This window comes from Bubalus kerabau, chromosome 3 (genome assembly GCF_029407905.1).
Source record: "Bubalus kerabau isolate K-KA32 ecotype Philippines breed swamp buffalo chromosome 3, PCC_UOA_SB_1v2, whole genome shotgun sequence".
In the NCBI taxonomy this organism is placed as follows: domain Eukaryota; kingdom Metazoa; phylum Chordata; class Mammalia; order Artiodactyla; family Bovidae; genus Bubalus; species Bubalus kerabau.
In genome coordinates this window covers 24,178,647-24,190,759 of record NC_073626.1, presented here as the reverse complement: position 1 = coordinate 24,190,759, position 12,113 = coordinate 24,178,647, and positions in this window count along the sequence as shown.

Below are 12,113 nucleotides of genomic sequence, written 5' to 3'. Positions count from 1 at the left end.
AATATGTCTCTTGATGTGCCTTCAGAAATATCATAAATGGGAATGCTTTGGTTCCACGGGAGAACAAAGAAGAAATATTCATGAGCTGCTGCTCATGATGTCTTCTGTTACTATGTTTAAAAAAAAAAAAAAAGATCAAAATTCTTTCCTTTAAAAAAAAAATTCAAAATTCTTTCCAACGTTTTGAAAATTGTCTAACACACAAACTGAAAAAAAGGACAATAAACACCCAAACACTCATACAAGGATTTGACAAATCCTAACATTTTGCCACTAGTCTCTATCTTGTTTATCCGTCTGTCTACTTATCTTTTATTTTTTTGTCCCCTAAACTGGTTGGAAGCAAGTTGCAGACATGCTCATTCATCCCTAAGTCATCAGTATATGTGTTGCACAACCACACTAGACTTACCATGTCTAATGAGTTCAGTTCAGTTCAGTCACTCAGTCGTGTCCAACTCTTTGAGACCCCATAAATCGCAGCACGCCAGGCCTCCCTGTCCATCACCAACTCCCGGAGTTCATTCAGACTCAAATCCATTGCGTCAGTGAATTCCTAATGTAACCTAATATCATATTCAAGCTTTCCCAATTTAAATGTCTTTTACAGCATTAAAGAAACAAACCAGGAATCAAGTTCCACACATTGTTCTTTGTTGTGATTATGTCCTCTTCTTTCCCCTTTTCTTTCTTTTTTTGACCACACCACACAGCATGTGGGATCTTAGTTCCCTGACCAGGGATCGAACCCTCAACTCCTGCATCCCTGCATTGGGAGAGAGAAGCTTTAACCACTGGACTGCCAGGAGGTCCCTCCCCTTTTCTTTTTAATCCAGAACAGTCCAGTCTTCATAAAATTGACTCTTTGAGGAGACTAGGCCAGTCTCTTCTATAGAATATACTACATTCTGGATTTGTCTTATTGTTTCCGTGTTGCCATTTAACTATTCCTCTAGCTCATATTTTTTTATTAAAAAATTTAGATTCTAGTTACCCAATTTGGGGACTAATTCTTCAGAAGTGCTGCATTTGTCACACTGTTTCACATTGGAATGCACATAATACCAGGTCATCCCACAGCCAGTGATGCTAAGTGTAATGACTGTCCTATGAAAGTAAAGTGTTCCCCTTTGCAGTTAGCAAGTTATATGCATGCTTCTTTGACACTGTGATTTTTTTTTTTTTTTTTTTTGGCTGCATCTTGCAGCCTGTGGGATCTTAGTTCCCTGAGCAGGGATCGAACCCAGTCCCCTGGCAGTGAGAGCCTGGAGTTCTAACCAATAGGCTGCTGGGAAGTTCCTGACACTGTAAATATTCTAAAAAACTTTCACCCAATAATTGGCATCCATAGTGACCCTCGCCTGAATGAGTTATTTCATCAAGGGTTACAAAATGGTGCTTTTCTACTTCTCCCACTACTCTGTTTATAAGGAGATATTTATCTAGAGGGGAGCTTTCCTTCATCAACTGGAAAGTTAGTCTTTTTTAAAAAAACCTATAGGTTCCCGGGTTTTATCCATTTAGTATTTTCCAATCACAGCCATTATTCCTTTTGTTCTCAAACTGTACCAAATGTGTACAGTAGGAGCCCTTTTAAGCCCTTTTAAGCTGACTCCTGTGCCCTTTTGACATGCTCCAAAGTTGTCCATGACTACTTTCTTGCTCCTGGCATGACGATGTCCCAGGCTCAGTTTTTACTTTCCCAAGCTCCAAACATGGAATTAGCCATTTCTCCAGGGAGTACTGGTTCTTTTCATGAAAAATGTTGTATAGAAACCACTATTTAGATGCTGGGAGAGCTCATTACTGCAGGGGTATCACTACTTTAAGACACTTTTAATGTTAAGAAAAATCATAAATTTATATTGATATTTCCAATTCAAATTTTATATTGTAATTTAACTTTTTTGATGTTGTATTTTATGTCTTTCATCAGGATAATTTAAAATTTTAATAAGCTTGACATTTATCTATTTGCTTTATCCTAAAATATTCATAAAATAGTTTCAAAATTAGTGTTTAATACTACTGACAATAAAATAACTAAGTGAAATTTAATATTTTTATTTGCTGTTCTTTTAGTCTTTAGAATATTTACCATGAAGGATGTACATGTATTCAAATGTCACCTGAGGGACTTCTCTGGCAGTCCAGTGGCTAAGACTCCATGCTTCCAAAGCAGGGGGTACCATTTAGATCCCACATGCAGGCAGGGTCTGCAGTCCAGGTCTTCCCCCACCTCCCCCACCACTCCCTTGCTTTTCTTGCTAGACTGCCAAAGCACCCATTCCCTTACTTCACCGTGGTCTAGGTTTCCATGCCGAGGTCACTGTTCCTCACCTCTCACCTCCATCCCCCGTTATATGGAAAGTCCAGGCAGCCTCAAACTCACCAGCCTATAGCCTCTCCTGCCTTCCTTGGGCGATCCTGCTCCAAAATGGGCCTGTGAGGAGTTGCAGGACAGTCTGTGCCAGCCGGTCCCTGGGAGCCCAATACTTGTCTGTACCCTCTGCACTCACCGCCCCACAGCACAGTTCAGGGCTTTTTGAGCTACAATCCCTGCTAGGTGTGCTTCTCCACTTTTGGGCAGTGTGGCGGGTGCGGGGCATGCCAAGGCTGAATTGGAGGCCTGGGGCCTGAGATCCCTGGGGGGTGGGGTGGGGTGGGGTGGGGTGGGGGATGGTCACTTATTCCTAAGAAGAGGTGGGGAGACCCGGCTTTATGAGGGGCACTGGATGGAAACCCAGAAGCTCAGTTTTAGTCCAGGCACTGTCTCCCTTGGGACCAGTTAATAGGCAAGCTGTAGTTAGTAGGGCAAAGAAAAATGAATTTCATTTTTTTCTCTGTGTAACTATTTTCAAAGGCTTTGTTGTCTGGGCACAGAGAGGTCTGTCCCACACCTTGTTCTTCCAGGGAAATAAAGTATCAAGTTGAGCTCTCCCCCAGAGCAGCCAGAACTTACTGAGGACAGAGCTGCTGATCCTTGGATGCTCGGATACAGAATAAAACTGTGCCTCTGAGGCTCCAACTGGGCCCTGGTGTTCCTGTGCTTGTGGTGCCCATGGCCTGGTCACCCTCGGTGGAGTCGAGGGAGGTTTCTCATCTCTTCCAGGAGCCCGACCCTTCAGTCCCAAGTTTCCCCATTCTTCATGTCTAGTCTCACTTGTCCCCATAGATGTTTTTTGGACATTCAAAGGACTCATTCCAGGTGCCCCAGCCAGTCAGACCCCTATTTGAGAAGCTAGGAGGTACAGGAAGAGTGGAAGGGGGGCTCTCATGGGTGAACTAAACATTTTTTGTCTTCGAACTGATCTTTGAGAAATTTAAATTTAGCTTATGCTGTCCATCTTGACTACAATGGTCAAGAGTATTTATTTTTGTCGCTGGGGACAATCCCCAGCTCTGAGCTCCATGCTATCCCCTGAAACCTCACCTCCACCCAGGCCTGCCCCAAGTGACACCCTCATGTTCAGGTAAAAGGGGAAAGGGGCCTGCATTGGACAGAAACAGCAGAATCCCAGTCCTTTTGAGGTCGCTATTTTGAAAGGCTGGGAGATAGGAAACAGAATGGCCAGGACGTGTGGCCAGAGCCCCGCTCCACCCACGCCACCCCCCACCCCTGCCCCATCTGTCTCCCCTGTCACAGCGCTGACTCTCCCAGGGAAGCTGGGTGTGGACCCTCAAAGCGTAGAGTGTTTCTCCAGCCTGCTGAACGCAGATCCTGTCCTCACAGCACCCAACTGGCCCAGTCCTGCCCCAAGCCATGTAGGGAGGGTAGACTGGGTAGCCTGGCATGGAAGGCTCCACCCAGTGATTGCAACCAACATGGTCCAGGCCCTTCCAGGCTGGGCTTACCTGGTCCCTGAGCACCTTGTCTCTACCTACTCACCTTCATTGTCAATCTGGTCTGGCTGAGTTGCAGGGTTTCCAGGATTGGCTAGCCTGGATTTGGAGCCATAAGAATGTCCTGGAGCCCAAGGTCAGGCTTGCTCATGCTGCAGTCTCCTCCACTGGAGAGAGAAGGAGCAGGAGCCCTGTTCCCTGAGCCCCTGGGATCCTGGATGGCCAGGGTCTCACCTGCTCTTCCCCTACTGCTAGCCCCTGAAACCAAGTAGACAGCTTTAAAACATCTGGGGTTTTGGCTTGTGGTGGCTGCAGTTTTTCACTGTGACTTGATAAACCCAGAGGTTTTTTCTTTGTTCAGAGCCAAGTAAGCCTGCAGTGGGGAGATTTTATAACAGCAGCCCTTCTGTCCCAGCCCAGTCCCCTCGTGTGCTGTGCTCAGTTGTTCAGTTGTGTCCAACTCTGAGACCCATGGACTGTAGCCCACCAGGCTCCTCTGTCTGTGGGGATTCTCCGGGCAAGAATACTGGAGTGGGTTGCCATGTCCTCCTCCAGGGGATCTTCCCAATCTAGGGATCAAACCCAGGTCTCCTGCATTGCAGGCGGATTCTTTACTGTCTGAGCCACCAGGGAAGGCTGTTCCCTCCCTTAGTCCCAGCAAGTCAGCCAAGAACAAGGTGGGTGCCCTCCAGAGGAGGCTGGACCAAAAGTTTCCCCACATCAGCAGTACTCATGCTGATCCTAAACTTGGTATCATGGATCTGGGGGTCTGAAGTAAGAAGGGGGAAAGCTGAGGTCCCAGAGCCAAGAAGTAGTCTCATGATGACATTCCAACTGGTCTTGGCCCTCAGCACTTGGGGATTTGAGGGGGGAAAACCCGAGTTGGGGTAAAAATTTTATTTTTTCTGGAGATCGAGACCCTCTACCTGGCTAGGCTGGGGTTTCACATCTTTAGGCACTGACTTGGCTTCACCTGGGGCCCTTCCATCATCCACCTCTTGTCCTGGCCATTGCTAGTCTCATTACAGGAGAAGGAACTGCAAGTGAAAGGGTTAGGCATCTACCAGGTCACAGTGCCAGTGCCTGAGTGGACATGAGTTTGAGCAAACTCTGGAAGGTAGTGAAGGACAGGGAGGCCTGGCGTGCTGTAGCCCATGGAGTTGCTCAGACACAACTGAGCAACTAAACAACAACAGGAACATATATGTAATCTTCATTTAGTAATTCTATTAAATCTATCTCCCAGTCAAGATTTATAACCTCAGTCAATGCCCAGGAAGTTCCAATACCCCTTCCCCATTGAAACCTCACTGTCAAAACATGGTTCCAGGATTCCCCTGGTGGCCCAGTGGCAAGAATCCGCCTTGCAATGCAAGGGACAACGGTTCAATCCCTGGTCCAGGAGGATCCCATAGTCCACAGAGTAGTTGAGCCTGGGCACTGCAACTGCTGAGTCCACAAGCTGTCACTAGAGAAGCTCATGTGCCTAGATCCAGTGCCCCAAAACAAGAGAGGCCGCTGCAATGAGGAGCCTGTACACTGAAATGAAGAGCAGCCCTCACTTGCCACAACTAGAAGAAGCCTACATGCAGCAGCTAGAGAAAGTCCGTGTGCAGCAATGAAGATCCACCACAGCCAAAAATAATCTTTTTTTCCCTAAGATTTATTTAATTTATTTAATAATAAAATAAATAAATCTTTAAAAAAAAAAAAAAGGAAAAAAGAATCTGCCTGCCAATGCAGGGGACATGGGTTTCATCCCTGATCTGGGAAGATTCCACATTTGGGGCAGGGAAGGGGGGGCAACTAAGCTCATGTGCCACAACTACCGAGCTCTTGCTCTAGAGCCCATGTCCTGCAATAAGAGAAAGCCACCGAAATCAGAAGCCTGTGCACCACTGCTAGACAGTAGCTCCACTAGAGAAAGCCTGTGTGCAGGAATGAAGACCCAGCACAGCTGAAAATAAATAAATGAATGAACATTTTAAAAAGTTAAAAAGAAACATGGTTCCATCTTCTGCCGTAATCTCTTTGCTTTTCTCTATGCTTTCCCATTGGTTTGCACTCTCTGTGAAATAAGGACCTGCAGGAGATGTCTTCCCTAGAGCTGAAAAATCTCACTGTGCATCTCAAGTAGGTCCTTGGAGCTTCCTCCCTCTGGCTTTGCTGGGTGGGCTTCCCTTCTATCCTTTGTCTCTCCAGCTGGCAAAAACAAATCAATGAACAATGTGTAGAACAACCCTTCTAGGAAATGGTGGTGCTAAGGGATGTAAAGTTATGTGGGGGGAATCCACTCAAGTAGATGAATTTTGAAGCAATTTGTTACATTAACTCCAGTATTGGAGCCACGAGGGGCACTAGAGTGTACCAACCCACTCAGGTCAGAAGGTTAGAGTCTCCTCTTGGTTCCTTTGACATTGCAGCAGCCTCAGGGCCCTTGCTTGCCCTGGGAATGGTTGGGAGGAAGTGGAGGAGAGATCATATTTTACTACCAGCAAGGTACTGGTAGTACCTTTTCTTTATCTCTTTCCTCCACAACAATACTGAATTTCTTTATAGTCTGATAAAAAATTTAAAGGTTAACTTCTCACTCATTATGTCATCTATTTTTCTTTTATTCTATACACTTCAGTATAGGGCATAAGACACTCTTTTGTGGATCTTTCTGTATGTTGTCCTCTCAACTTATTACTGGGTTGTTCAGTAACTCAGATAATCTAAACCTATAAATTATGAATTATAAATTCATTTTTAGAGCAGTTGTACACAGTAAGAAGACTATTCATGGAGTTGGTGGAACCTGCCAATTTAAGACTTTCAGTACCCTGGACAGATCTATAGGTCTATGGACTCTATGCAGTGTATATGGAGCTGGAGTTCTCTCTCAATTGGACACAATGGCATACCTGAGAGGAAAGTTTAAGGAAAACCTTAATGGTCATGAAATTGTGATTTTAAACACAGTAATTAATCATAATCTCAAATTCTGAATCTCTCCCACTTTTAACATGGCATTAACCATGATGTCACTATAACAGAAGAGCCTGTTTGTGCAGAAGAGGAAGTGAATCACAGGGGCAGTAAATCACTTGAGTTTCTTTCTTCTGCCAGGCAGCCCATCTACAGTGAGCCTACAGTAACAGAATTTAGATGAAAGTAAGCACTTCAAGAAGGACAACTGTACCCTGTAAAAAACCCTAGAGAGGTTGAGGGAAATGAAGGCAGAAAAGTCCATTACATTGGAAAGTAGAGGTCACTGCTAACTCTTGAGAATTGATAAGAAGGTTGGAAAGACCAAAGGTCCAGAAGCACATATAATTAAGGAATGGGGATTAGGGAATACCAAGGAGACTGGTCCGGCAGGAACATATTCTTAAGGTAGGAGGTGGACTGGATTGGTAGGGTGTGAGGAGCCCAGGGAGCTTTCCAAATGGTGCTAATGGTAAAGAACCTGCCTGCCAATGCAGAAAACTTAAGAGATGTGTGTTCAATCTCTGGATCAGAAAGATCTCCTAAAGGAGGGCATGGCAACCCACTCCAGTGTTCTTGCTTGGAGAATCCCATGGACAGAGGAGCCTGGCGGGCTACAGTCCATGGAGTTGCAGAGTTGGACACACTGAAGTGACTTAGCATGCATGCCCAGGAATTTATGCTATCTGGACAATGGTTACAAATCTTTGAGTAGGTCTAAGGTATGAAAAAGTGTATAATTATGGGTGTAGTGGCAAGAGAAAAACAAACATGTTTTCAGTTCAACTTGTGTGAGCTACGTTTGATATTGAGATTTGATAACCAGATTTGAAGTGAATGCAGATAAAAATCCTTATTTCCCATCTCAAGCGATGTAAGTAAACTAACAAGCGGTAGAACAAGGACTAGAGGAGCAGACCACTCCTTGGACTGCAGAACAAGGGCAGTTTCAGGGACAGAGAAGTAGGCAGACAGGGAAACTCTGAGACTGGGAAAGATCAAGTGTAGCTGGGTGTAGAGAATCTGAGTTCCAGATGTAGTTACGGTTTTTTAAAAATAATTTTTGACTGTGCTGGGTCTTCGCTGTTGTGCTCGAGCTTTCTCTAGCTGCAGTGAGCAGGGGCTGCTCTTCATTGCGGTGCATGGGCTTCTCACTGTGGTGGCCTCTCTCGTTGCACAGCATGGGCTCTAGGTGCATGGGCTTCAGTAGTTGTGGCTCAAGGGCTTAGTTGCACTGCAGCATGTGGGGTCTTCTTGGACCAGGGATCAAACCTGTGTCCCCTGCAATGGCAGGCAGATTCTTTACCACTGGACCACCAGGGAAGTCCTATAGTTATTATTTTTAAGTTATACACAGCAGAAATGGGATTTCAGTCAGTCATCAGTCAGATCATCAGTTTAACTACCACAATCTAGTATTACGTAAAATCAAAAGATTTTGGGACGGCTGTGTAAGGATATACGTGTAAGAATATATGTACAGAGCTTTCACTGTAGTGATAAATAAAGGAAACCTGCTGAATATTTATTGATAGGGTAGTAGTTGCAAACATAATATGATAAAAGTGTTAGTTGCTCAGTTATGTTCAACTCTTTGTGACTCCATGGACTGCAGCCTGCTGGGCTCCTCTGTCCATGGAATTCTCCAGGCAAGAATACTGGAGTGGGTTGCCATTCCTTTCTCCAGGGGATCTTCCGACCCAGGGATTGAACTCGCAGCTCCTGCATTGCAGGTGGACTCTTCACCATCTGAGCCACTAGGGAAGCTATAATACTACAGAATAGTATTAAAAATGATGTATTAAAGTTTACTTTGTGACACCGGCACAATGGCCAATTTGAAATTTAAGTCAAACTTATAATGAGATACCACTGGCAGGATGATATTGTACATGTAAAACAGCAAAGAGCAGGGCACTTTGAATAGAATCATTTCATTTTCAAAAAGCTACAGCAATGGGAATTCCCTACCAGTCCAGTTACGACTCAGTGCCTTCATTGCCGAGGGCCCAGGTATGATCCCTGATTGGGTAACTAAGATCTCACAAGCAGTGAGGCATGGCAACAAAACAAATCAAATAAACAACCCCCCCAAACAAAACCAATAAAACAAAACAAAAACTACAAAACTACCATGAGCAAGACAATTAAAGTTATCAATATCTGAAAGAAAGAAGATTAACTATCTCCATATGCAGATGATATGATCTCATGCATAGGAATCCAAAGGAATACACTAAAAAATCACTGGAACTAAAAACAAGTTCAGCAAATTGTCAGGATGCAAGATCAACATACAAAAATCTATTGTATTTCTATATAGTATCAGTGAATAAACCAAAAATGTATTAAGAAGACAATTCATAATACCACCACCAAGAATAAAATAGGAGAATTGAGAGTCTAAAAATAACTCTCACATTTATGATCAATTGATTTTTCAAAGAATATGTTAAGACAATTAAGTGGGGGTAAAACAGGGGTCTTTTCATCAAATGGTGCTGGAACCACTGGCTATCCACATGCAAATCAATGATGCTGGATCCCTATTCCACACTACATACAAAAATTAACTCACAGTGGATCAAACTGCTGACTCAGTTGATGACCAGAAGTTTTATGACCACTAGACTTTGGGAAGGGCATTACCCAGGGTGAGCTTTAGTCAGTACCAGGAAGAGGTAGAATGGAATGACTTCCCTGATACTTTCTAGTGTTAAGTCAACAAGAATTGAAATGTGATTTGTTTGGAGAGGTCAACAGAATAGGAAACAAAGGTTCAATTTTTTTTTTTCTGACAGTGCATAACCTACAGTGTTTTAGGAGAACTTTCAAGTTTCATTTGCTCAGCTATAAACTGGGAAGAGGGATGAGTTCTTTAGGCATGCTAAGGGAATTTAGACCAAAAAAAAAAAAAAAAAACAAACCCACTCCTATGCTTAGACCATATGCATAATATAGCTATTGAAAATATGTAAATCTGTGACCCTAGGATTTCTTTTAAAAAATGTATACATAGGAGAAAAAAAGATGCTTGCTCCTTGGAAGAAAAGCTATGACAAACCTAGACAAAGTATTAAAACAGAAACCTCACTTTGCCAACAAAGGTTCGTGTAAGTCAAAGCTATGGTTTTTCCAGTAGTCATGTACGGATGTGAGTGTTGGACCATAAAGAAGGCTGAGCACCAAAGACTTGATGCTTTCAAATTGTGGTGCTGGAAAAGACTCTTCAGAGTTCCTTGGACTGCAAGGAGATCAAACCAGTCATTCCTAAAGGAAATCAACCCTGAATATTCATTGGAAGGACTGATGCTGAAGCTGAAGCTCAAATACTTTGGCTTCCTGATGTGAATAACTGACTCACTGGAAAAGACCCTGATGCTGGGAAAGACTGAAGGCAGGAGAAGGGGACGACAGAGGATGAAATGGTTGGATGGCATCACTGACTCGATAAGACATGAATCTGAGCAAACTCTGGGAAATAGTGAAGGACAGGAAGTCCTGGTGTGTTGTAGTCCATTGGGTTGCAAAAAGTTAGACATGATTTAGTGACTGAACAACAGGAGAAAAAGAAGGGTCTTCCATTCAATTCCAACAGCCAGAAAAAGTGTTGAGTGAGGGAATTCCGATTTCTGCGAAGTGGAGAAAGCACAGCTGCACAAGAACAAAAACTTAAAATATTTTTGCTGCAGTAGCTTTTCTGCCTTTAATCCCTTTAATTGACTGCTCCCAGCTACACTGAAACACATGGTCTGTTTGAAATAAATTGTGCTGAACAGTCTGGAAAAAAAAAAGAAAGATCCTGGAAGACCATTGTTCCAGTCAGAACAGAACCACATGTTTGAATTGGAAAAGTTGTGTTGGGTCTTCCAAATCTTAGGGGCAAACACACTTGTTGTCTGGAGGTTTTGAGGTCAGAAGTCCACAGTCAGTTTCAGGGGGCTAAAGTCAAGGTGTGAGCTGGGCTGGTTCCCGCTGGAGGCTCTAAGGAAAACCCCATTCCCTTACCTTTTAAAGCTTCTAGAGGCTGCCTGTGTCTCTTGGTTTGTAGGCCCTTCCTCCACCTTCAAACAACATCCCTTCAATCTCTTCTTTCATCATCATATTGCCTTCTCGTCTCTGACTCCTCCTTCCTTAGCTAATAAGGACCATTATGATTACATTTGGGCCCACCCTGAAAATTCATGATACCCTCCCCCAAGGGCCTCAACTTCATCACATCTGGAAAGTCCCTTTTACCATTTAAGGCACTATTTACAGTTTTCAGGGATTAAGATATGATTAGGGGCCTTTATTCAGTCTGCTACTGGTAGGATTAATTATTTGTAAGTAAAATGGTTAAAGGGAAGCGAATTATTGACATCCTATTGCAGTGCAGTCTTATTTACTATGACTTCGGGATATATTTTCTGCAATTAAAATGCTTTAAAGATGTATACTACATATCGATAGATTTTGCTATATATGTATTCAAGACTATGCAATTTGGAGCTATGTTTTCTAGAAATGGTTGTGGGGGCCACTGAAAATTGTAAGAGGAAGGACCAAATGACATTTTGCTTTACAAATCTCTCTCTGTGTGTTGGCAGTGCCTTTGGAGGACAGGAAGACTGGAAGCAAAGAAATGTGTTAGGAAAATTTGGCAGAATCTCAGGGACAGATAATGACAGTTTCAGCTAGGGCAGTGGCCACACACTGTGACTGGCATCCCTGCCAGGGTCAAACGCCTGGGACGAAGCAGCCACAAAAGGTGGGAGGGAAGGCTGAACCAGATTCCAGGGCAGCACTTGGTAGAAGCCTGCCCACGCTGAGTCAGAGGTTCCAAGGGACATGGATCTCCTGAGTTGAGGCACTGTTAGGTATATTGGGTTTGAGTGCTAAGTATTTGTGGACTTGGAATGAGTGGTGCTAGGTGGAATGAAGGCAGGGATGCACATCAGCTGAGAATAAGAGCATACTCGGGGGATGGAGCTGCCACAAGGTGGCGCTAAAGGAGCGGACTCTGGGCGAGGGACGCTGACAACCTGTGACCAACGCAACTGCAGAGGAACTTCAGGAAAGACACTTTTACTTGTTTTTTTTTTCTTTTTTCAACTGTATTAGGTCTCTTGTGAACCATTGGAGCCCATTATCCTCTCTTCTTCCTCCTGGTTCTTTCTACAATTTGACGTTTTCTCTTATATTGAGGAAAAATCTTCCTATTGAGATATTGCAAATTTCCAATAAGGGACAATTGTTGTTGAGTCGCTAAGTCATGTCCGATTCTTTGCGACCCCCATAGACTGCAGCACGCCAGGATC